Source organism: Hemitrygon akajei, chromosome 6 (genome assembly GCF_048418815.1).
Source record: "Hemitrygon akajei chromosome 6, sHemAka1.3, whole genome shotgun sequence".
NCBI lineage: Eukaryota > Metazoa > Chordata > Chondrichthyes > Myliobatiformes > Dasyatidae > Hemitrygon > Hemitrygon akajei.
In genome coordinates this window covers 69504943-69527612 of record NC_133129.1, presented here as the reverse complement: position 1 = coordinate 69527612, position 22670 = coordinate 69504943, and the positions used below count along the sequence as shown (strand labels likewise).

At 45.4% G+C, this 22670-nt stretch overlaps 1 long non-coding RNA gene and 1 pseudogene across 4 annotated transcripts in view; one reads left to right on the top strand and one right to left on the bottom strand.

Annotated features, from left to right (window-relative positions):
- Window positions 1-22371, bottom strand: part of LOC140728726 (uncharacterized) — a 94062-nt gene extending 71691 nt beyond the window's left edge. For 3 of the 4 annotated variants that reach the window (XR_012099170.1, XR_012099169.1, XR_012099168.1), the window contains exon 1: window positions 22047-22371. This is a non-coding gene — a long non-coding RNA (uncharacterized lncRNA). Of the gene's footprint in view, window positions 1-15890; window positions 16023-22046 lie in introns of all 4 variants that reach the window. The other variant, XR_012099171.1, reaches the window with a different exon arrangement.
- On the top strand, window positions 9020-10296 carry LOC140728789 (SWI/SNF-related matrix-associated actin-dependent regulator of chromatin subfamily A containing DEAD/H box 1 pseudogene; annotated as a pseudogene).
- Window positions 22372-22670: the final 299 nt, after the last annotated feature.

The following is a 22670-nucleotide window of genomic DNA, read 5'->3' as shown; positions in this document are numbered from 1 at the left end:
AGTCCCTTTTCATCTCAGATTCCTGGATTTTCTCCCTGTTTAGAAAATAGTCTGCACATTTATTTCTACTACTAAAGTGCATGACCGTGCATTCTCCAACATTATATTTCATTTGCCACTTTCTTGCCCATTCTCCTAATCTGTCTTTCTGCATTCTACCTGCTTCCTCAACATTACCTGCCCCTCCATCAATCTTCGTATCAACTGCAAACTTGGCAACAAAAGCATCTACATCATCTAAAACATTGATATACAGCATAAAAAGAAGTGGTCCCAACACCAGCCCCTGCAGAACACCACTAGTCACTGGCAGCTAACCAGAAAAGGATCCTTTTATTCCCATTTGCTGCCTCCTACCAATCAGCCACTGCTCTAACCATGTTAGTAACTTTCCTGTAATACCACGGGCTCTTAACTTGGTAAGCAGCCTCATGTGTGGCACTTTTCAAAGGCTTTCTGAAAGTCCAAATATACAACATCCACTGCATCCCCTTTGTCTATCCTACTTGTAATCCTCAAAGAATTCCAACAGGTTTGTCAGGCAGGATTTTCCCTGAAGGAAACCATGCTGACTTTGTTCTATCTTGTCCTGTGTCACCAAGTACTCCATCACCTCATCCCTAACAATTGACTCTAACATCTTCCCAACCACTGAGGTCAGGCTAACTGGTCTATAATGCTGCCTTGTTCCTTTCTTAAAGAGTGGAGTAACAATTGTAATTTTCCAGTCCTCTGGCACCATGCCAGAATCCAATGATTTTTGAAAGATCATTTCTAATGCCACCACAATCTCTAATGCTATCTCTTTCAGATCCCTAGGGTGCAGTTCCTACTGGTCCAAATGACTTATGTACCTTTAGATCTTTCAGCTTTTTGATAATCTTCTCTCTTGCAATAGTAACTGCACCCACTTCTCTTCTTTCACACACTACAACATCAGGCACACTGCTGGTGTCTTCCACAGTGAAGACTGATGCAAAATACTCATTTAGTTCATTAGCCATCTCCTTGTCCCCCATTATTATTTCTCCTGCCTCATTTTCTAGCTGTCCTATATCCACTCTCATTTCTCTTTTATTTTTAACATACTTGAAAACCTTTTACTATCCACTGATATTATTTGCTACCTTGCTTTCATATTACATCTTTTTTCCTTCTTGTGATTTTTTTAGTTGCACTCTGTAGCTATTTAAAAACTTCCCAATCCTCTATCTTCCCACTAATTTTTGCTTTGTTGTGTGCCCTTTCTTTTGCTTTTACAATAGCTTTGACTTCCCTTGTCGGCCACAGTTGTACTATTTTACCATTTGAGTATTTCTTCATTTTTGGAATACTCATGTCATGACCTTCCTCATTTTTCCCCCAGAAATGCATGCCATTGCTGCTCTGCTGACATCCCTGCCAGCAGTTCCTTCCAACTTACTTTGACCAACTCCTCTCTCATACCACTGTAATTTCCCTTCCTTCACTGCTACATCAGACTTTACTTTCTCTCTATCAAATTTCAAGTTGAAGACAAACATATTGTGATCACTGGTTCAAAAGGCACCCTAATGACCTCTGGTTTATTACATAACACCCAATCCAGTATAGCTGATACCCTAGTAGGGTCAATGACAAACTGCTCTAAAAAGCTATCTCTTAGGCATTCATCAAATTCACTCTCTTGAGATCCATTACCAACCTGATCTTCCCAATCGACCTGCAAGTTAAAATCTCCCTTGACTACCATAACATTGCCCTTTTGACTCGCCTTTTCTATTTCCTGTTGTAACCTGTGGCCTACCCTCCAGCCACCGTTGGGAGGCCTCTATATAACTGCCATCAATGTCCTTTTACCCTTGCAGTTTCTTAACTCAGCCCACAAGGATTCAACATCTTCCGATCCTATGTCACATCTTTCTACTGATTTGTTGACATTCTTTACCAGAAGAGCCACACCACCTCCCTGCCTACTTTCCAATCCCTCTGATATAATGTGTAACCTTGGACACTCAGCTTCAAACTACAACCATCCTTCAGTCACGGTTCAGTGATGGCCACAACATCATACCTGGCAATCTGTAATATTGCAACACCTCATTTCTTATACTACACACATCAAGGCGAAAGGGTGATCGTCAGTTTGAGGAGCGGTGAGCTAAACGGAGAGCACAGTGGACAGCGGACAGCAATTCCACGACGCCCTACACATGCAGCAACTGTGGCAGAGCCTGCCATTCCAGGATCGGCCTCAATAGCCACAGTCAACGCTGCTCGACAAACCAGTGACCACCAGAGGCGCGGTACCCATGGTCGACCACGACCGACAGAGGCCACATGAACACATTTAGATACAACACCTTGAGTACCGTATTTGCTATCCTTTCTGATTCTGCATCCCTAATGATTTGATACTCAGCCTGTTGGCTGCAACTAAGTCTCATCACCTGCCTGCTCTTCCTGTCAATCTGACTGCACGCTATCTTTACTTTTTTAATATCCGTCCTATCCTAAATCCCTTCACTCCAGTCCCCACCTCTTTAAACCCTCCCAACAGCTCTAACAAACCTGCCCATCAGAATATTGGTCCCCCTCTAGTTCAGGTGCAACCAGTCACTTTTGAGCAGGTCATACCTCCCCCAGAAGAGATCCCAATGATCCAAGAACCTGAAGCCCTGCCCCCTGCACCAGCCTCTCAGCCACGCATTTATCTGCCAAATCATCCTGTTTCTACCCTCACTGGTGCATGGCACAGGCAGCAATCCAGAGATTACTACCAGGGCGGTCCTGCTTATCAGCTTTCTAAATTCTCTTTTCAAGACCTCATTGCTTTTCCTTCCTATGTCATTGGTACCAATATGTACCATCTGAGGTCTAACCGAAGTTTATAAAGTTGGAGTATAACCTCCCTGCTTTTATATTCAATGCCATGACTAACAAAGGCCAATATTCCATGCACCTTACTAATCATGTTATCTGCTGCTAATTTCAAGGATCTCTGGACTTGTAGTCTAAGCTTCCCCTGTTCATCAATGCTGCCTAAGACCCTGGCCTTCATGGTCTAGGTCTTCACTTCATAAAGACTCTCAGAGTACATCACTTCACATTTATCTGGATTGAACTCCATCTGCTGTTTATCAGACTATTTCACTAATATATTGATATCACACTGAATTTTATGACTATCTCCATACTAAATCTAAATATCCTCTATCCATGACTCAGTCAATTATAGCATCATCTGCAAACTTATATTGTACATCCGCATTCAAATCATTCATGCATATTACAAAGAGCAAAGGTCCCCGAATTGATCCTCATCATTGGCACCCAATTAGTAATAACACCGCCTGCTCTTTCCTATTGTCAACCAATTATGGGCCTAACCTTTTTGACCAACCTCCCATGTGGCACCCTGCTCAAGGCCTTACTAAAGGTGATGTAAATCACATCTACTGCCCTGCCCTCATCAGTACACTTGGTTACCTCTTCAAAAAACAATTCAGTCAGATTGGTTAGACAGGATCAGGCTTTGACAAAGTCATGTTAGCTGCCTCTGATTAGACCCCATCATTCCAACTGATCACTAGTCCTGGTCCTCAGCATTTTAGACTATAACACCATAAGACATAGGAGCAGAATTAGGCCATTTGGCCCATCAAGTCTGCTCCACCATTCAATCATAGCTGAACCTTTTGTTTTTCTCCTCCTCAGTTCCTGGTCTTCTCCCCGTAACCTTTGATGCCATGTCCAATCAAGAACCTATCAATCTCTGCCTTAAATACACCCAATGACCTGACCTCCACAGCTGCATGTGGCAACAAATTCCACATATTCACCATCCTTTGCCTAAAGAAATGTCTCCACATCTCTGTTTTGAGGTGGGAAGATGTGCTTGGAGGCTGTGGAAGTGAGCGAGGTCCTCAATGGATACTTCTCTTCAGTATTCACCAATAAGAGGGGACTTGATGATGGTGAGGACAATATGAGTGAGATTTAAGCTCTAGAGCATGTTGATATTAAGGGAAAAGAGGTGTTGGAGTTGTTAAAATACATTAGGATGGATAAGTCCCCGGGGTCTGATGGAATATTCCCCAGGCTGCTCCACAAGGTGAGGGAAGATTGCTGAGCCTCTGGCTAGGATCTTTATGTCCTCGTTGGGAATGGTACCAGAGGATTAGAGGGAGGCAAACATTGTCCCCTTGTTCAAAAAAGGTAGTAGGGATAGTCCGGGTAATTATAGACCAGTGAGCCTTACGTCTGTGGTGGGAAAGCTGTTTGAAAAGATTCTTAGAGATAGGATCTATGGGCATTTAGAGAATCATGGTCTGATCAGGGACAGTCAGCATGGCTTTGTGAAGGGCAGATCATGTCTAACAAGCCTGTTAGAGTTCTTTGAGGAGGTGACCAGGCATATAGATGAGGGTAGTGCAGTGGATGTGATCTACATGTATTTTAGTAAGGCATTTGATAAGGTTCCACACGGTAGACTTATTCAGAAAGTCAGAAGGCATGGGATCCAGGGAAGTTTGGCCAGATGGATTCAGAATTGGCTTGCCTGCAGAAAGCAGAGGGTCGTGGTGGAGGGAGTACATTCAGATTGGAGGGTTGTGACTAGTGGTGTCCCACAAGGATCAGTTCTGGGACCTCTACTTTTCGTGATTTTTATTAACGACCTGGATGTGGGGGGTAGAAGGGTGGCTTGGCAAGTTTGCAGGTGCACAAAGGTTGGTGGTATTGTGAATAGTGTAGAGGATTGTCTAAGATTGCAGAGAGACATTGATAGGATGCAGAAGTGGGCTGAGAAGTGGCAGATGGAGTTCAACCCAGAGAAGTGTGAGGTGGTACACTTTGGAAGGACAAACTCCAAGACAGAGTACAAAGTAAATGGCAGGATTATTGGTAGTGTGAAGGAGCAGAGGGATCTGGGGGTACATGTCCACAGATCCCTGAATGTTGCCTCACAGGTAGATAGGGTAGTTAAGAAAGCTTATGGAGTGTTAGCTTTCATCAGTCGAGGCATAGAGTTTAAAAGTTGCAGGGTAATGATGCAGCTCTATAAAACTCTGGTTAGGCCACACTTGGAGTACTGTGTCCAGTTCTGGTCGCCTCACTATAGGAAGAATGTGGAAGCATTAGAAAGGATACAGAGGAAATTTACCAGTATGCTGCCTGGTTTAGAGAGTATGTATTATGATCAGAGATTAAGGGAGCTAGGGCTTTACTCTTTGGAGAGAAGGAGAATGAGAGGAGACATGATAGAGGTATACAAGATATTAAGAGGAATAGATAGAGTGGACAGCCAGCGCCTCTTCCCCAGGGCACCACTGCTCAATACAAGAGGACATGGCTTTAAGGTAAGGGGTGGGAAGTTCAAGGGGGATATTAGAAGAAGGATTTTTACTCAGAGAATGATTGGTGCGTGGAATGCACTGCCTGAGTCTGTGGTGGAGGCAGATACACTAGTGAAATTTAAGAGACTACTAGACAGGTATATGGAGGAATTTAAGGTGTGGGTATATATGGGAGGCAGGGTTTAAGGGTCGGCACAACATTATGGGCCAAAGGGCCTGTACTGTGCTGTATGGGCCTGTATGTTCTATGTTCTATGAATGGACGCCCCTCTATCCTGAGGCTGTGCTCTCTTGACCTAGACTCTCCCACCATGGGAAACATCCTTTCCACATTTACTCTGTCTAGGCCTTTCAACATTTGAAAGGCGTCAATGAGATCCTCCCAATCCTTCTGAATTCCAGCCAGTACAGGCCCAGAGCTATCAAACTTTCTTTGTATAATAACCCTTTCGTTTCTGGAATCAGCCTTGTGAACCTCCTTTGGATCCTCTCCAATGCCAGTACATCTTTTCTATGATGAGGAGCCCAAAACTGTTCACAATACTCAAGGTGAGGACTCACCAGTGCCTTATAAAGCTTCAGCATCACATCCCTGCTCTTGTATTCTAGACCTCTTGAAATGAGGTCTTGAACATTGTATTTGCCTTCCTCACCACCGACTCAACCTGCATGTTAACCTTCAAGGTTTTCTGCACAAGGACCCCCAAGTCCCTCTGCATCTCAGATTCCTGGATTTTCTCCTCATTTTGAAAATAGTCCACACATTTGTTTCTACTACCAAAGTGCATGACCATGCATTCTTTCCAACATCCTCCCAACTACTGATGTTAGGCTTACAAGGCTATAGTTATGAGGCTTTTCGCTGGTTCACTTTTTGAAAAGGAAGCCCTCATTTAATTTCTTCCTGTCAACAGGAACCTTAGTTGTAGTCAGTGAGGTTTTAAAAAAACTCTGAGAAAATCTGCAGATGCAGGAAATCCAAGAAACACACACAAAATGCTGGAGGAACTCTGAAGAGCAAGCAACATCTATGGACCTGGTGAAGGGTCTTGGTCCAAAATGTTGACTATACTCTCTTCCATAGATGCTGCCTGGTCTTCTGAGTTCCTCCGGCATTTTGTGTGTGTTGCTTTTTTAAAAATCTCTGTTGTCACACATACACAAGGCAAAAATAATTATAATGTTTAAAAGAACAGAGTCAATTTTTCAAGAAAGCTTTTCTTAATTACAGGAAAACAGGCAGGAAATTGAATATATGTTGTGCAGAATTAGGTCTGATCTATGCATAAGTATTCTCTGAAGGTAAACAAAATTGTGGATGTGATAAGCCATGCCTGTGGCTGCTTGAACTATTTCAGGATAACAACAGGGCAAGCTCCATGTAGACATAGACAACCATTTGGAATCTATTTTGCAGATTGTAATTTAATCCTAATAACAAACTTCTAATAATAGCTGAAAACCAGTCCTTTGAACTTCCTGAGTTGCTTTTCTGTAAAACTAGTGATTTTTTGTGTTTTCGGAAATATACAGTTAAAAAAAAAGCAGAACTTAAAAGACTCAATTTTAAAGTTTAAGATACTGCATCTGCTTCCTTGTAAAGCAGTGTATTCCTGATCGAAGAGTGGAAGTGGCTATCTGCATCCAAATGTGTAGTGGAAAGAGATTCACCCTTGGCCTTCAAAAAAGGATGGGAACTATTGAAGGGAAAGCGCCGCTGGCAAAAGAGCCAGGGAGTGGAAACAACTTGCCATGAAGAAGAAGAAATCTAGTTCAAAGTTGAAAGTAAATTTATTCTCAAAGTATGTATACATATGTCAAAATATACTACCCTGAGATTCATTTTCTTGCAGGCATTCAGAGTAGAACAGATAGATACATTAGAATCAATGAAAAATTACTCATAAACAAAGACCGACAAACAGCCAATGTGCAAAAGACAAATGTTTAAATATTTTAAAAATAAAAAAGTGAATAACTAATACTGAGAACGTGAGTTGTAGAGTGCCTGAAAATGAGTCCAGAGGTTGTGGAATCAGTTCAGTGTTGAGGTGAGTGAAGTTATCCATGCTGGCTCAAGAACCTAATTGTTGAAGGGTAATAACTGTTCCTGAACCAGGTATCATGGGACCCACAGCTCCTGTACCTCCTGCCCGATGGTGGCAGTGAGAAGAGAAATTGGCTTGAATAGTGATGTTATGAGCCCTGCGGGCTTCTGTGCCAAGCTGAAGAACATTGGGCTTCTAGATTTCTCAAGAACCTGTATTTACTAATTGTCTTACTGAGAGTCATTAAGCCTGTATGCGGTCTGTTTAATCTTATCACATTAATCGTGACTGGCACGGGTTTTCTGCTTTCTATGATTATTTAATGCGGACTCCCATTTAACACACGTCGCTGAGTCCTTCTGTTGAGAGTGATTTATCTCGTGGTGTTGCTGAGTCTTGCCACCGACGCTCTGCTGGAATTCCTATGTATCACCTCTTGTTTCAGTCTCTACATGGGAGTCTACCATTCCTCCACACCTGGGTTCAGTTATTGCCAGCGACCAACATAACAGGTGAAGGTCCTTGATGATGGATGCTGCTTTCCTGTGGTAGTGCTTCTCGCAAAATGTGCTCAGTGGTGAGGAGGATTTTGCCTGTAATAGACTAGGCTGTTTCAACCACTTCTGTTGGCTTTTCCATTTTTGGGCATTGGTGTTTCCTTACCTGGCAAAGGCCACCAGTCAGGATCCTCTCCACTGTGCATGTATAGAAGTTTGTCAAAGTTTTAGATGGCAGGCTGTATTTGCGCAAAGGTGCTGCTGTGCCTTCTTTGTGAAGATGCCTACATACTGGCTGCAGGACAGGTCCTCTGATGTGGAAACGCTAAGAAATTTAAAGTTACTGATCCTCTCCACCTCCAGTTCCCTAACGTGCATGGCTCATAGATCTTCGGTTTCTTCCTCCTGTAGTCAAAAATCAGCACTTTAGTTTTGTTGATGTTGAGTGAGAGGTTGTTGTTGTGGCCCCACTCAGCCAGATTTTTAATCTCCCTCCAATATGCTGATTCATCACCATCATTGACTTTGCCAACAACAGTGGTGGTGTCAGCAAACTTAAATATGACGTTAGAGCTGTGCTTAGCCTCACAGTCATAAGTGTAAAGTGAGTAGAGCAGGGGCCTAAACACAGCCTTGTGGTGCACCTGTGATGAAGGTGACTGTGGAGGAGACGTCATCGCCAATCTGAAATGACTGGGGTGTGCCACTGAGGAAATCAAGGATCTAATTGCACAAGGAGGTATCAAGGCCATGGTCTTAGAGCATAATGATTCGTTTAGAGGGGTTGATGGTGTTGAATCTTGATGAATGCATCCTCACTACCCAGATGTTCCAGAACTGAGTGAAGAGCCAATAAAACGGCATCTGCTTTTCACTTATTATGACGGTAGACAAATTCAAGTGGTTCCAAGTAACTCCTCAGGACCTAATTTACTTCATAACCAACCTCTCAAAGCACTTCATCGCTGTGGATGTAAGTGCTAATGGATAATAGTCATTGAGGAAGATTACCATGTTCTTCTTGGGCACAGTATAATTGAAGCCTGCTTGAAGCAGGTGAGCACCATAGACTGCCAAAGTGAGAGGTTGAATATGTCAGTAAACACTCCAGCCCATTGATCAGCCCAATTGACTTGAATCACAAGCGTCCACAGAAGATTATGAAAAAAGGAGGCTCGCTACTTAGAAAACTTTGCAATGAGTATCCAGGTTACAATAAAAAGTAACTTATAGAGGCCCTGAATGAATATGATTGTTCCTATTGGAAGGCCTTGGGAGCTTTGCAGGTGTTTGATAATCAAGATTTAAATGAAGTGCCAAGTTTGCCAGTACATGAAAACATAAATGGAAAAGATGCCTTCACAAATCTTTAAACACAGACAACAGCGATGTCAGCTCAGTTGAAACAAACTGGAACAAGAAAAGACCAGAATAATAAAAGTAAAATCCATGTTAAAGGACAAAAAAAAAGCAGAATAATTCAGAAGGAAATTAGTGATTCTGAAGGTGTGGAATCCATTGCTTCTGGTGATGAGAGCTCCCTTGATGAAGACTACAGTGGTGGAGTAACGAGGTTGAAGATGCATATAGGACTAAAATTGTCAACTTCCTGCAGGATGCCTCAGTGGATGAACTTAATCTTATTCATCAGTGTTCTTTGAAAAAAGTTCAGAAGATTATTGATCTCCAGCTACTTAGCAGTTGGGAGGCATTGTTTAGAAGGTCTGACATGCCTCATGGTTTGTCCAAAGACCTGATATGGAACAGCTAAACAATAATCAATGAGCAGGAAGTGGCTCATCTACTTCTGACCAGGTATACAGTAATTTCCCGAAGATTAGAAAAGCAAGAGACAGAACTAACAGATGGGGAAACCCACAGAATGATTGAACAGTCAGCAGCCAGATATCCTCAACAAAAGAAAGGAGCTTTAAACTTATCAATTCATTGAATTAAATTGTTTGACTTTGCTGAATAAACACAGGGTGATTGGAATATTAGCAGCTGAAATGGGCTAGAAGAAAAATGCAAGTCGTATCATTCCTTGCCTATCTTTACCAAGAAGGAGATAAAGGACCACATCTTATCATTGTAATGGCCACTACCCTAGATAAATGGATGCAAGAGCTTATGCTGTAGTGCCCTGATCTACAGGTTCTTCAGTATTATTATTAGAAGACCAGAGAATTCTCAGATCTGATCTATTTCACAAACTTGTGAACTCCAGTGTAAAGTAACTATGTGTAACTGTGCAATAGGTAATGCAGATGCTTGAATCTCTATTATGCAGCTTTAGATTATGAACACATGCTGAAGAGTTCAATTCATGACCAGCATCTCATAACACTTAATGCTAAGTACTGCATGCAACTGACTGGAATGCCACTTCTTCTCAATCTTCTCAAATTGGTATAAATAGAATGGAGAGTCAGAACATTTTTCCCAGGGAGACAATGGCCAATATTAGTGGACATCCATAAGGGCATAAGATTATAGAAGCAGCACTAGCCAAACTGTTCCAGTACAGCTACAACATTGGCATCTACCTGGCAATATGGAAAATTGCCCAGGTATGTCCTGTACACAAGAAACAGGACAAGTTCAACCCAGCCAATGACTGCCCTGTCAGCCTACTCTCAATCATTAGCAAAGTAATGGAAGGGGTCATCAACAGAGCTATCATGCAGCACCTACTCGGCAATAACCTGCTTACGGATGCCCAGTTTGGGTTCCGTCAAGGCCACTCAGCTCCTGACTTCATCACCTCCTTGGTCCAAACATGGACCAAAGAGCTAAATACCAGAGATGAGGTGAGAGTGGTAGCCCTCGACATCAAGACAGCATTTGACCAAGTATGCCTTCAAGGTGGCCTAGCTAAAATAGAGTCAATGGGAATTGGGGGGAAACCGTCTGTTGGTTTGAATCATACCTGACACAAAGGAAGATGGTTGTGGTGGTTGGAGGTCAATCATCTCATCCTCAGGTCATCACTGTAGGAGTTCCTCAGGGAAGTGTCCTAGGACTAACCACCTTCAGTTGCTTCATTACTTTCCTTCCATCATAAGGTGGGAAGTGGGGATGTTCGCAGATGACTGCATAATGTTCTTCACCATTCATGACTCCTCAGATAATGAAGCAATTCACACCCAAATGCAGCAAGACCTGGACAATATACAGGCTTGGGCTGACAAGTGGCAAGTAATATTTAAGCTATACAAGTGCCAGGCAATGACCATCTCCAACAAGAGAGGCTCTAACCATTGTCCTTTGACATTCAGTGGCATCACCAACACTGAATCCCCCACTATCAACATCCTGAGGTTTACCATTGACACAGGAAACTGAACTGGTCTAGCCATATAAATACCGTAGCTACCAGAGTAGGTCAAAGGCTCGGAATCCTGTGGCGTGTAACTCACCTCCTCCTTCCCCAAAACCTGTCCACCATCTACAAGGCTCAGGTCAGGAGTGTAAAGGAATATTCGCCTCTCACCTGGATGAGTGCAACTCCATCAATACTTAAGGAGCTTGACACCTCCTTAAGGCAGCCCACTTGATTGGTACCCCTTCCACAAACATCCAATCCCTCCACCATTGACGAACAGTTGCAGCAGTGCGCACTATCTACAAGATGTACTGTATCAACACACCAAAGTTCTTAAGACAGCACCTTCCAGACCCACAACCACCACCACGTAGAAGGACGAGAACAGCAGATATCTGGGAACACCACCGCTTGTAAATCCCCCTCCAAGTCACGTACCATGCTGACTTGGAAATATATCGCCGTTCCTTCATTGTCACCTGGTCAAAATCATGGAATTCCCTCCCTAACAGCACTGTGGGTGTACCTACACTTCAGGGACTGCAGCGATTCAAGAAGGCAGTTCATCACCATTTTTACAAGGGCAACGAGGGATAGGCAATAAATGCTGGCTTAGCTGGTGATGCCCACATACTGTAAATGAATATGCAGGCCATTTGGTCCATCGAGTCTGTTCTGTCATTTCATCATAGCTGATCCAATTTTCCTTGCAGTCCCAATTTCCTGCCTTCTCCCTGTATCCTTTCATGCCCCGACCAATCAAGAATCTATCAGCCTCTGCCTTATATACACATAAAGACTTGGCCCTCAGAGATGTTAAGGTCCAGGTACGTGAAGTTGCTCAATCTTTCCATTACAGATCCCTCGATGAGGACCAGTGTGTGTGCTCTCGTCTTACGCTTTCGGAGCTCTTTCTGACGTTAAATCCAAGATTGTTGCTGTGACACCACTCAACCAGCTGATCAATCTCACTCCGGTACTCCTCGTCACCATCTGAAATTCTACCAACAATAGATGTATCATCAGCAAACTTATAGATGGCATTTGATCTGTGCCTAGTCACACAGTCATGGGTGTAGAGAGAGTAGATCAATAGACTAAGCACACATCCTTGAGGTGCCCCATTGTTGATTATTAGTGAGGTGAGGTGTAGTTCCAATCTGCACAGATTGTGGTCTTCCACACTGAGCAAGTCAAGGATCCAGCTGCAGAGGCAGGTACAGAGGCCCAGGTTTTGGAGCTTTTTGATCAGAACTGTAGGACAGATTATGTTAAACACTGAGCTGTAGTCAATAAACAGCAACTGACCTAGGTACTAGTATTACATACAAAATGCTGGAAGAACTGAGCAGGCCAGGCAGCATCTGTGGAAAAGAGTGATCAACCGAAGTTTCAGGCCGAGATCCTTCATTAGGAATGGAAAAATAAAAGATGAGGAGTCAGAGTAAGAAGGTGAAGGGGGCAGAGGGAGAAAAACAAGGTGATAGGTGAAATCAGGAGGGGAGGCAGGATGAAGTAAAGAGCTGGGAAATTGATTAATGAATGAGATACAGGGCAGGAGAAGGGGGGATCTAATAGGAGAGGGCAGAAGGCCATGAAAGAAAGAAAAGGAGGAGAAGCAGCAGAAAGAGGTGATGGGCAGGCAAGGAGATAAGGTGAGACAGGGAAATGGGAATGGTGACCGGGTGGGGGGGGGGCAGAGGGGTGGTCGGGAGGGCACTACTGGAAGTTCGAGAAATCAATGTTCATGCCATCGGGTTGAAGGCTACCCATACATGGAATATAAGGTGTTGCTCCTCCAGCCTGAGTGTGGCCTCATTGCAATAGTAGAAGAGGCCCTAGACTGACATGTCAGAGTGCGAATAGGAAGTAGAGTTAAAATGGGTGGCCACTGGTAGATCTCGCTTTTTCTGACGGATGGAGTGTAGGTGCTCGGTGAAGCAGTCTCCCAATCTGTGTTGGGTCTCCCCGATATACAGGAGGCCACAGTGTAAGCAGTGGATACAGTAGAACCCACCTGGATAAATGTCGCCTCACCTGGAAGGACTGTTTGGGGCCCTGAATGGTAGTGAGGGAGGAGCTGTAGGGGTAGGCGTAGCACTTGTTCTGCTTGCAAGGATAAGTGCCAGGAGAGAGATCAGTGGGGAGGGAAGAATGGACAAGGGATTCGCATGGGGAGTGATCCCTGGGGAAGGTAGAAAGTGAGGGGAAGGGAAAGATGTGCTTGGTGGTAGGATCCTTTTGGAGATGGCAGAAGTTACAGAGAATTTGTGCTCATCCTTGCAAGTGGAACAAGTGCTGCACCTGCCCCTACACCTCCTCCCCCACTACCAATCTGGGCTCCAAACAGTCCTTCCAGGTGAGGTGACACTTCACTGTGTCTGTTGGGGGCATCGGTGCTCCTGGTTTGGCCTCCTGTATATCAATGAGACCCAGTGTAGATTGGGAGACCACTTCGCTGAGCAGCTACACTCCATCCACTAAAAAAAGCAGGATCTCCCAGTGGCCACCCATTTTAACTCTACTTCCCGCTCCCATTCTGACATCTCAGTCCAGGACCTCCTCTACTGTCGTGATGAGGCCTCACTCAGGTTGGAGGAGAAGCACCTTAGATTCCATCTTGGTAGCCCCCAACTTGACTGCATGAACATCGATTTCTTGAACTTCTGGTAGTGACCCTGCCTCCCCTGTACCATTCCCCATTGTCATTTCCCTCTCTTATCTTACCTCCTTTCTTGCCCATTATCTCCCTCTAGTGCCCCTTCCCTTTTTCTTTCTTCAATGGCCTTCTGTCCTTTCCTATCAGATTCCCCCTTCTTCAGCCCTGTATCTCTTTCACCAATCAATTTCCCAGCTCTTTACTTCATCCTCCCTTGCTCCTGGTTTCACCCATCACTTTGTGCTTCTCCCTCCCGTCCCCTCCCCGCACTTTCTTACTCTGACTCCTCAACTTTTTTCTCCAGTCCTGATGAAGGGTCTCGACCCAAAACATCGACTGTACTCTTTTCCACAGATGCTTCTTGGCCTATTGAGTTCCTCCAGCATTTTGTGTGTTGCTTGGATTTCCAGCATCTGCAGATTTTCTCTTGCTTGTGAGTACTACTATTGTTCATGAGATCCAAAGCCACCTGAAGAGCTAAAGAGATCACATCTGCTGGCCACCTATTGTGGTGATAGGCAAATTGCAGTGGGTCCATGTCCTTATTTAGCAGGAGTTGATTCTAGCAGTACCCAACCTCTCAAAGCACTTCATCACAGTAGATGTGAGTGCTACTGGCCGATAGTTATTAACACAGTTCACCTGGCTCTTCTAGGGCACTGGTATGACTGTTGCCCTTTTGAAACAGATGGGAACTTCCAATTGTAGCAATGAGAGATTGAAAATATTCTTGAACACACCTGCCATTTGTTGGCACAGCCAAACAAATAATTGAACAGCTGATTACAAAACCTAAAATTAATGTGATTGGCTGAATGCTTGCTTTGTTTACTGTTGGAGTTCTATGACTCAATCACTTGCACAGTAACAATATCTCTCAAAGGAAAGTTTACATTATAACTTATGCAAAGGCTTCCTCTTTGCCTTTTAATGCCAACATCCACCTATGATATAAAGTTTCACCTATCTACCCTCTGAGTTGCTGAAAATACGGTATGTCTAATAGAAATCTCATGAGCAAAAGTATCTATGTAAACAAACAGAAACATACAAGCAAGAAAGTTTATTTGTATAGAACTTTTCAAACACAAGGCAGTTCAAAGTGCTTTACATGGAACAAGATGTAAAAATCTAACATCAAATTTCAGACAATATATATGATTATAAGTAGAAGTTACAGTGCAGGAGATTGTAATTAAAAGCAACACAGAAAAGTTTTAATTCTCGACTTCAAAGAGCTTAAAGTTGTGGCAGGCTTCGGATCTTCTGGAAGGTTTATTCCAGATATGTGGAGCATGGTATCTAAAAGTAGCTTCACCATGTTTAGTTTTGACCCTGGGGTGGTAAGCCTGCCCACCCCAGGTGACCAGGTGAGCTGGGAAAGGTTCATAATGCAGCGAGAGATCTGAGATATATTTTGACCCTTGATCATTACTAAACCACTAGTAATATTTTGAAGTCAATCCTCTGGTGGACAGGAAGCCAGGGTTCTGAGAACTGGAGTGATATGTTCTACTTTTCCTGGTCTTAGTGAGGACTCCAGCAGCAGTGTTCTGAATGAGCTGCAGCTGTCTGAGGGATTGTTACAGAGACTTGTGAAAATGCTATCATAGTAGTCAAGCCTACTAAAAATAAATGCATGGGCGAGTTTTTTAGACCTTGCTGAGACATAAGCTTTAACTCTTGCTAAATTCTTAAGGTGATAGTAGGCTGACTTTGTAATTGTCTTAATGTGGCAGTTAAAATTTAAGTCAGAGCTAATCTCAACACCAAGGTTAGTGGCTTGCTTTGTGGTCTGTAAAGACAGGGATTCTAAGTGAGCATCGACTTTTAGTAGTTCTTTTTTGGCACCAAAACAATTATTTCAGTTTTCTCTTTGTTTAAATGGAGGAAAATTTGGCACATCTAATCAGTGATTCGTTCAATACAGTTTTTTTAGTGGTAGTATGGGACCATAGTCACTTGATGACACATATAAATCTGAGTGTCATCTGCATAATTAAGGTAAGATATTTTGTTGCTTACCATGATTTGAGCTAGAGGGAGCGTGTATGCGTTAAACAGAAGAGGTCCTAGTATGGACCCTTGAGGCTTTCCGTATGTCATTTTTGTTTGGTCGGATACACAGCCACCAATCGATATAAAATAGTCCTCATCCTGTAAATACAATTTAAACCATTTTAGGACTACAATATACTGAAAAGTCCAACCGGAAACTTTGGCCAGAACATTCTCGGTGCTACGATGTTGTCGAAATTCAGACTGGAAAACATCTATACAGTTGCTTAGTGCCTAAAAGCTATTACCGGTAAGTTGCTGATAAACTATCATGGTACTGTCAGGGTTCCTTCTGGCAATCCCCCACCTGGCTATTTACCTCAGGAATTGGGCCTCAATCCCCTCGTTTAGTTTCCAATCATTCCCAGGTTCCACTAACTACACACACCTACTTTCCATCAGAAAATGCAGGATAAAGACCCTGTGATCACAACAAGGAGCTGCCAGTTTGTTGGTCAACTCCGGTGTGAGTAACCTCGTTTCATGGTTCTTAGGACTGCCAGTTCTAAGTCTAGCATTGCTCCTGGATACCGATTCCACACTCGCTACGTCAAGAACACCTCCCGACTCTGTCTCCGCGCCCGTGTTCTGCACTTGGGTTCGTCCACCACCCCACTCAGGTAACAGAACGAACTGGCCATAATGAACCCAGTGAACACAGATCCCGTACAACAGGCCCTCACCAGACAGGGCTACCTACTGGGCGCCCACGACCAACTACTTAGGGAGGTCTCGGAAAACCTTTGGACACTGTCCACGAATGTACAGAAGGTCAGTGGGCAGGTGGACCGAACTTGTGCTTCCCTTTCTCCATCCCCTCCAAGAATCCCGACTAGCCATACCACACCACTTGGGATGACGTGGCCCCTGGGATCAGCAACACAGTCCCCTCAAGAGCCATACTTACCCGAGCCCGAACCCTACGCTGGGGACCTAGGGAGGTGCCGGGCCTTCCTGTTACAATGCTCTCTGGTCTTTGAGCTACAGCCACGTACCTACACTTCAGATAAATGCAAGATTGCATACATCATGGGGCTGTAACAAGGGAATGCCTTGGCTTGGGAAACTGCAATATGGGATAACCAACCAGAGGTTTGTTCCTCCTTCCCCCCCTTTGTTGCTGAAATGAGGAAGGTCTTTGAACAACCCATTCGTGGTAAGGATGCCACCAAATGCTTGCTGACTCTTTTTCAGGGTTCGCGAAGTGTAGCAAGGTATTCCATCCAGTTCCGAACCTTAGCCGCAGACTCAGGGTGGAATGATGAGGCCCTATGGGAGCTGTTTCGACAGGGTCTCTTGGACAAGATAAAGGATGAACTGGCAGTGAGGGACGACACGGACTGTTTGGACTCTCTGATCTCGCTAGCCACTAGATTAGATAATCGACTTCAAGAGTGGCTGAGAGAAAGAACCAGTCACCCCGCTCCTTGGGGAAGTCCACGGTCCACCTTGTCAGTCCCAGCCAGCCTCCCTTCCCCAGCCGCTCCAAGTGTAGCTCCTGCTCCGACCGTCCCCACCACCCTGGGGGAGGATCCGATGCGGCTGGGATGGAATCGGCTCTGCATGGCCAAACGAGGTGGAGAGCTGGGGATTGTTTCTATTGTGGCCAGCCAGGACATTTCTGGGATACCTGCCCTCAGCAGCCAAAAAGGAAGGGCTCACCAGTGAAAAAGGGGTACTGGTGAGCCAGACGATACCCCTTCAGCCCCCCAGACTCAGATGCAGATCCCGGCTACTGTGAATTACCAACGACGATCTCTGTCCCGATCCGCTTTGGTGAATTCCGGTGCCGAGGGCAACCTGCTGGACGAAGACATAGCCCACCAGGCTGGCTGCTCACGAGTCGCTAGCTACTCCCCTGGAGGACCGGGCCCTGGACTCGGGTGACCCACTGTATGCCGCCCCTGACCTTGATCCTATCCGGCAACCATCGGGAGGAGGTACGATTCAGTCTCATTCATTCACCTCAAGCCCCGGTAGTTCTAGGGTACCCATGGCTGACCCAACACAATCCCCACATCGACTGGTCTACCGGGAGGATAGCCAAATGGAGCCAGTCTTGCCACCCCAACTATCTGCAGTCAGCCACATCTTCCAGGGAAGCTACTGCAACTCCGCCTGTCCCGGAACCCCTCGATTTGTCCCGAGTCCCCACAGAAGCCGGACGCGCTCTCCCGCCAATACAACTCCAAGGAGGGCACTTCCAGCCCGGGGATTATCCTCCCGCCACCCTCACATGGGAGATCGAGTCCAAAGTAAAAGAAACCCAACGGGATAACCTTGACCCCGGCAATGGACCCGGCGATCGCCTGTACGTGCCCATCTCCGTCAGGTCTCAGGTTCTCCAATGGGGGCACACGTTTCAGTTCGCCTGCCACCCCGGGAGTGATCAGACCCTAGTGTTCCTGAAAAAACACTTTTGGTGGCCATCCATGGAGGCGGATATCCGTTCCTATGTCTCGACATGTTCCATCTGTGCCTGGGGAAAAGCCTCTCGTCTTCGTCCTCTACCTGTCCCTAGTCATCCCTGGTTGCACATCACCCTAGACTTCGTCACTGGTCTACCCCCTTCACATGGGAACACCACCATACTCACCGTGGTAGACTGGTTCTCCAAGGCGGTGCACTTCGTAGCCCTCCCTAAACTCCCTTCCTCTCAAGAAACCGCAGGTCTTCTCGTCCGCCATGTCTTCCGCCTCCATGGAATCCCCGCAGACATTGTCTTCGATTGAGGTCCCCAGTTCATCTCACAGGTATGGAAGGCCTTCTGTCAAGCCTTAGGTGCATCGGTCAGCCTGTCATCTGGCTTCCATCCCCAGGCGGAACGGGTCAACTAAGACCTGGAGGTGATGCTACGTTATGTAATGGCAAACAACCCGTCGACCTGGAGCGACCACCTCCCCTTGGGTTGAGTACGCCCACAACTCCCTGGTGAGCTCTGCCATTGGAAGGTCTCCATTCGAGTGTTCCCTGGGGTACCAACCCCCGCTGTTCCCCACACAAGAAGAGGAGATTGCGGAACCGTCAGTTCAGGACCATATCGATTGGTGCCTTAAGGTTTGGGAGGAGACACGCACGGCCCTACTCAAATCAGCAACGCACAATAAGAAGACAGCCGACCGACACCGGACTCCGGTGCCTGAGTACCAACGGGGGACAGATGGTGTGGCTTTCCTCCAATGACATCCCACTCAAGAATGAGCATAGGAAACTTGCCTCTCGCTTCCTGGTACCATTCAAGGTCAAAACTGTTACCAATCCCGCAGCGGTCCGCCTAAAACTGCCAAGATCTATGAGCATCCACCCGACTTTTCATGTTTCCCAGTTAAAGCCAGTCTCCGTCAGCCCCTTGTGTCCCCCGGCCGAGACTCCCCCACCTGCCCATATCATCGACAACCATCCGGCATACACTGTACGAAGACTACTGGATGTGCACCATAGGGGCAGGGGTTTCCAATACCTGGCAGATTGGGAAGGGTACGGTCCAGAAGAGTGATCCTGGGTCTCCTGCTCCTTCATCCTAGACCCTTCCCTCATCCAGGATTTTCATCGGGACCATCCAGACAGGCCTGGAGGCTCCCGTTGAGGGAGGGGTACTGTCATGGTCCCTTCTGGTAAACTCCCACCTGGCTATTTACCTCAGGAATTGGGCCTCAATCCCCTCGTTTAGTTTCCAATCATTCCCAGGTTCCACTAACTACACATACCTGCTTTCCATCAGAAAATGCAGGATAAAGACCCTGTGATCACAACAAGGAGCTGCCAGTTTGTTGGTCGACTCCGGTGTGAGTAACCTCGTTTCATGGTTCTTAGGACTGCCAGTTCTAAGTCTAGCATTGCTCCTGGATACCGATTCCACACTCGCTACATCAATAACGCCTCCCGACTCTGTCTCCGTGCCCATGTTCTGCACTTGGGTTCGTCCACCGCCACACTCGTATAACATAAGCAATCTTTTCAGTGATTGTACTTAAACATACCGGGTTTGATATAGGCCTGTAGTTATTAATTACTGAGGTATCTAGGTTATTCTTTTTTTAAGAGGCTTAATAACAGTAGTTTTCAGGGCTTTTGGGAAGCAGCCTGATAGAAAGGAAGTGTTGAATATCTGCAGAATGTCTGGCGCCGTGCAAATAAAAACATTTTTTATATAAAGGTTGTAGGTAAAATGTCAAGAGATCAGGAGGAGGATTTCAAGTGTAAAATAATTTCTTCTAGAGTTTTATAGTTAACAGGTTTGAATTGTGACATCTTAGTTCTAAGTGAGTGAAAGGGTGGCACTGACTTCTGTCCTGATGCAGGGACACTGACCGCATGTCCAATCTTCTGAATGTTGTCAGCAAAAAAGAATGCAAGGTCATCATGTGACTTTGTAGAGAGAAGTTCAGGTGCTACTGACACAGGAGGATGTCTGAGCCTATCAACTGTAACAAATAAGGCACGTGTATTATTGCTGTTTGTGTCAGGGGTAAGTTTTTTTATGCAGAGGGTGGTGAGTGTGTGGAATGGGCTGCCGGCAACAGTGATAGAGGTAGATACAATAGGGTCTTTTAAGAGACTTGTGGACAGGTACATGGAGCTCAGAAAAATAGTGGGCTAATGGGTAACCCTAGGTAATTTCTAAAGTAAGGACATGTTTGGCACAGCTTTGTGGGCCGAAGGGCCTTTATTGTACTGTAGGTTTTCTGTGTCCTAAGTACTGCCTTGCGCATCTCAACTCTAAATTATAGAGGCGAAGAGTTTCTTTACAAATGCTGTAATGGACCTGACCGCATTCAGCTTTTCAACACTCTCTTTTTCAGAGTTTAACCAGCGGGCTGTTTCTCCACGGTGCTTTTTCCTTTCCAGAAACTACTTTTACTTTTGTGGGAGCGATTGCATCAATGACACCTGTAATTTTAGAGTTGAGATGGTCTACAAGGTCATTCACAGAGGCCGGAGAGAGGGCAGGTATGGGAGAAAAGGGGCTGCGTGAATAATACTTGGTGTTTTCAGTGATAAACTGTTTTGTGGTTACCTCTGTTTGAGTGCTAGTGGAAAGACACGTAGCAATGATCAGAAAGAGCAACATCCAGGGTGTGGCCCTTGCTGTGTGTGTGAGCCCTCTCATTACTCTGTCAGTCAGTCCTAGGATGCAGGCCAGTTCATTAGCACTACAGTGCTTGAGGTTACCAACATTAATATAAAAGCTCAACAATGAGTCAGACTCCATGCAAACAACAGGCAGTCGTTCAGTGACCTCACTGAAAAAGATTGCACAATATTGTGGCGGCCTGTATATCGTTAAAAATAAAGCGCGACAGGAGGATTTCAACTGAAGAGCAAGATATTCAAAAGGTGCAGAAGTTCCATACGATATCAGCCTACACTGATAAGAATTATTAAACAAAACGGCGATTCCTCCCCCTCGTTTCACTTATAAAACTGAAGTTAGGAGGAGCTGATTCGATAAAACTGCTGCACTGTTGTTTTGGCTGCGCCTGTTAAGTAAGGCATTAGTTAAAAGTGATTTGCCAGCCAAAGACCTAATATTTAGTAAGGCTGGGTTTAATGTGTTAAAAACATCTTCTGGATTTGACTTTGGCTGACATGGGGCAGTTATCAAAATCAAAAGTTATCAAACATTTACAGTGTGCGCCGAAGGCACTTTTGTTAATTCTATTTCTTATTAAAACAGGAATGTTGGAGGTCACGGGGAAAACAGCGGATCCCGCTCCGCTATCAGAGCAGTAAGAAACCCGCTCGGATCCCGCTCCGCTGTCAGGGAGTTTAGTCACGCATGTGGACATCAGAGTGCATTTGAGAACCCAGTTGGGTTGGGCAGAGACCATCTTTTTTAAAGAATGCCGAGTGTTCCCAGAATAAATTAAATTCATCAATAAAACCGAAATTCTGTGCTCTCCATTGAGCCCGTAAATTGAGAAGCCTATTAAACCCCCCTGAACTTCGACCTAAGGTGGGAATGGGGTCAGAGATTAAAAAGATGCCTTTACCACGGAATTCAAGAAGACGGCAAAAATCTAGATTTAACATCTCAGGTTCCTGCCGTACAGAATGTACAACAACTGAACATACACGAACAACAACTCTTAACATAAGAATATTCAACGAGTCAGGCAATACCTCGGAGACATTCGCACCGGGGCGGCAAGTAGTCACAGACACCTTTGACTTGACATCCCTGACAAGGGAGTCACCGATTACCAGCGTTGTTGGGGGCAGGGGTGAAGACCGAGGTGTCGACGGCGGAGCGGCGGCCGGGGAGACAGCTCGAGAGCGTCGCTGCTTCGGGCGCCGTGGAGGCGCGGAGGTGCCTGTTGCCGCTCCGGAGCGGCGGGTAGTGGCTGCTGGAGAACGCCGCGCCTTACTTGGCTGTGGCCCGGGTGCATCGGGAGATGGGGAATAGGAGCGGCGGGCACAAAACCCTGTGGAACACTACTCCTGAAGCATTCCGACTCCAGTGCCACAAGACTTCCAGTCGCCAGCGTCTGGTATCGGATACTGTACGGCAGCTAGACTGGCTCGTTCGGTGTTTGAGCTTGGTTGCCCATTTGGTTGTATTCTTCTGGATGGCTTGCACTGGCAAACTGTTCCTACCCTTTTTAAAGATCAGCCATAAATTGTATTCAGAATTCAGGGTCAGAATATCAAAGCTCAGGGTCTCCTGCTTTATCTGGTGCAGCCTCCTGTGCATTGCTGAGACTCAATGTAGATTGGAGGACCGCTTCGTCGAGTACCTTTCCTCTG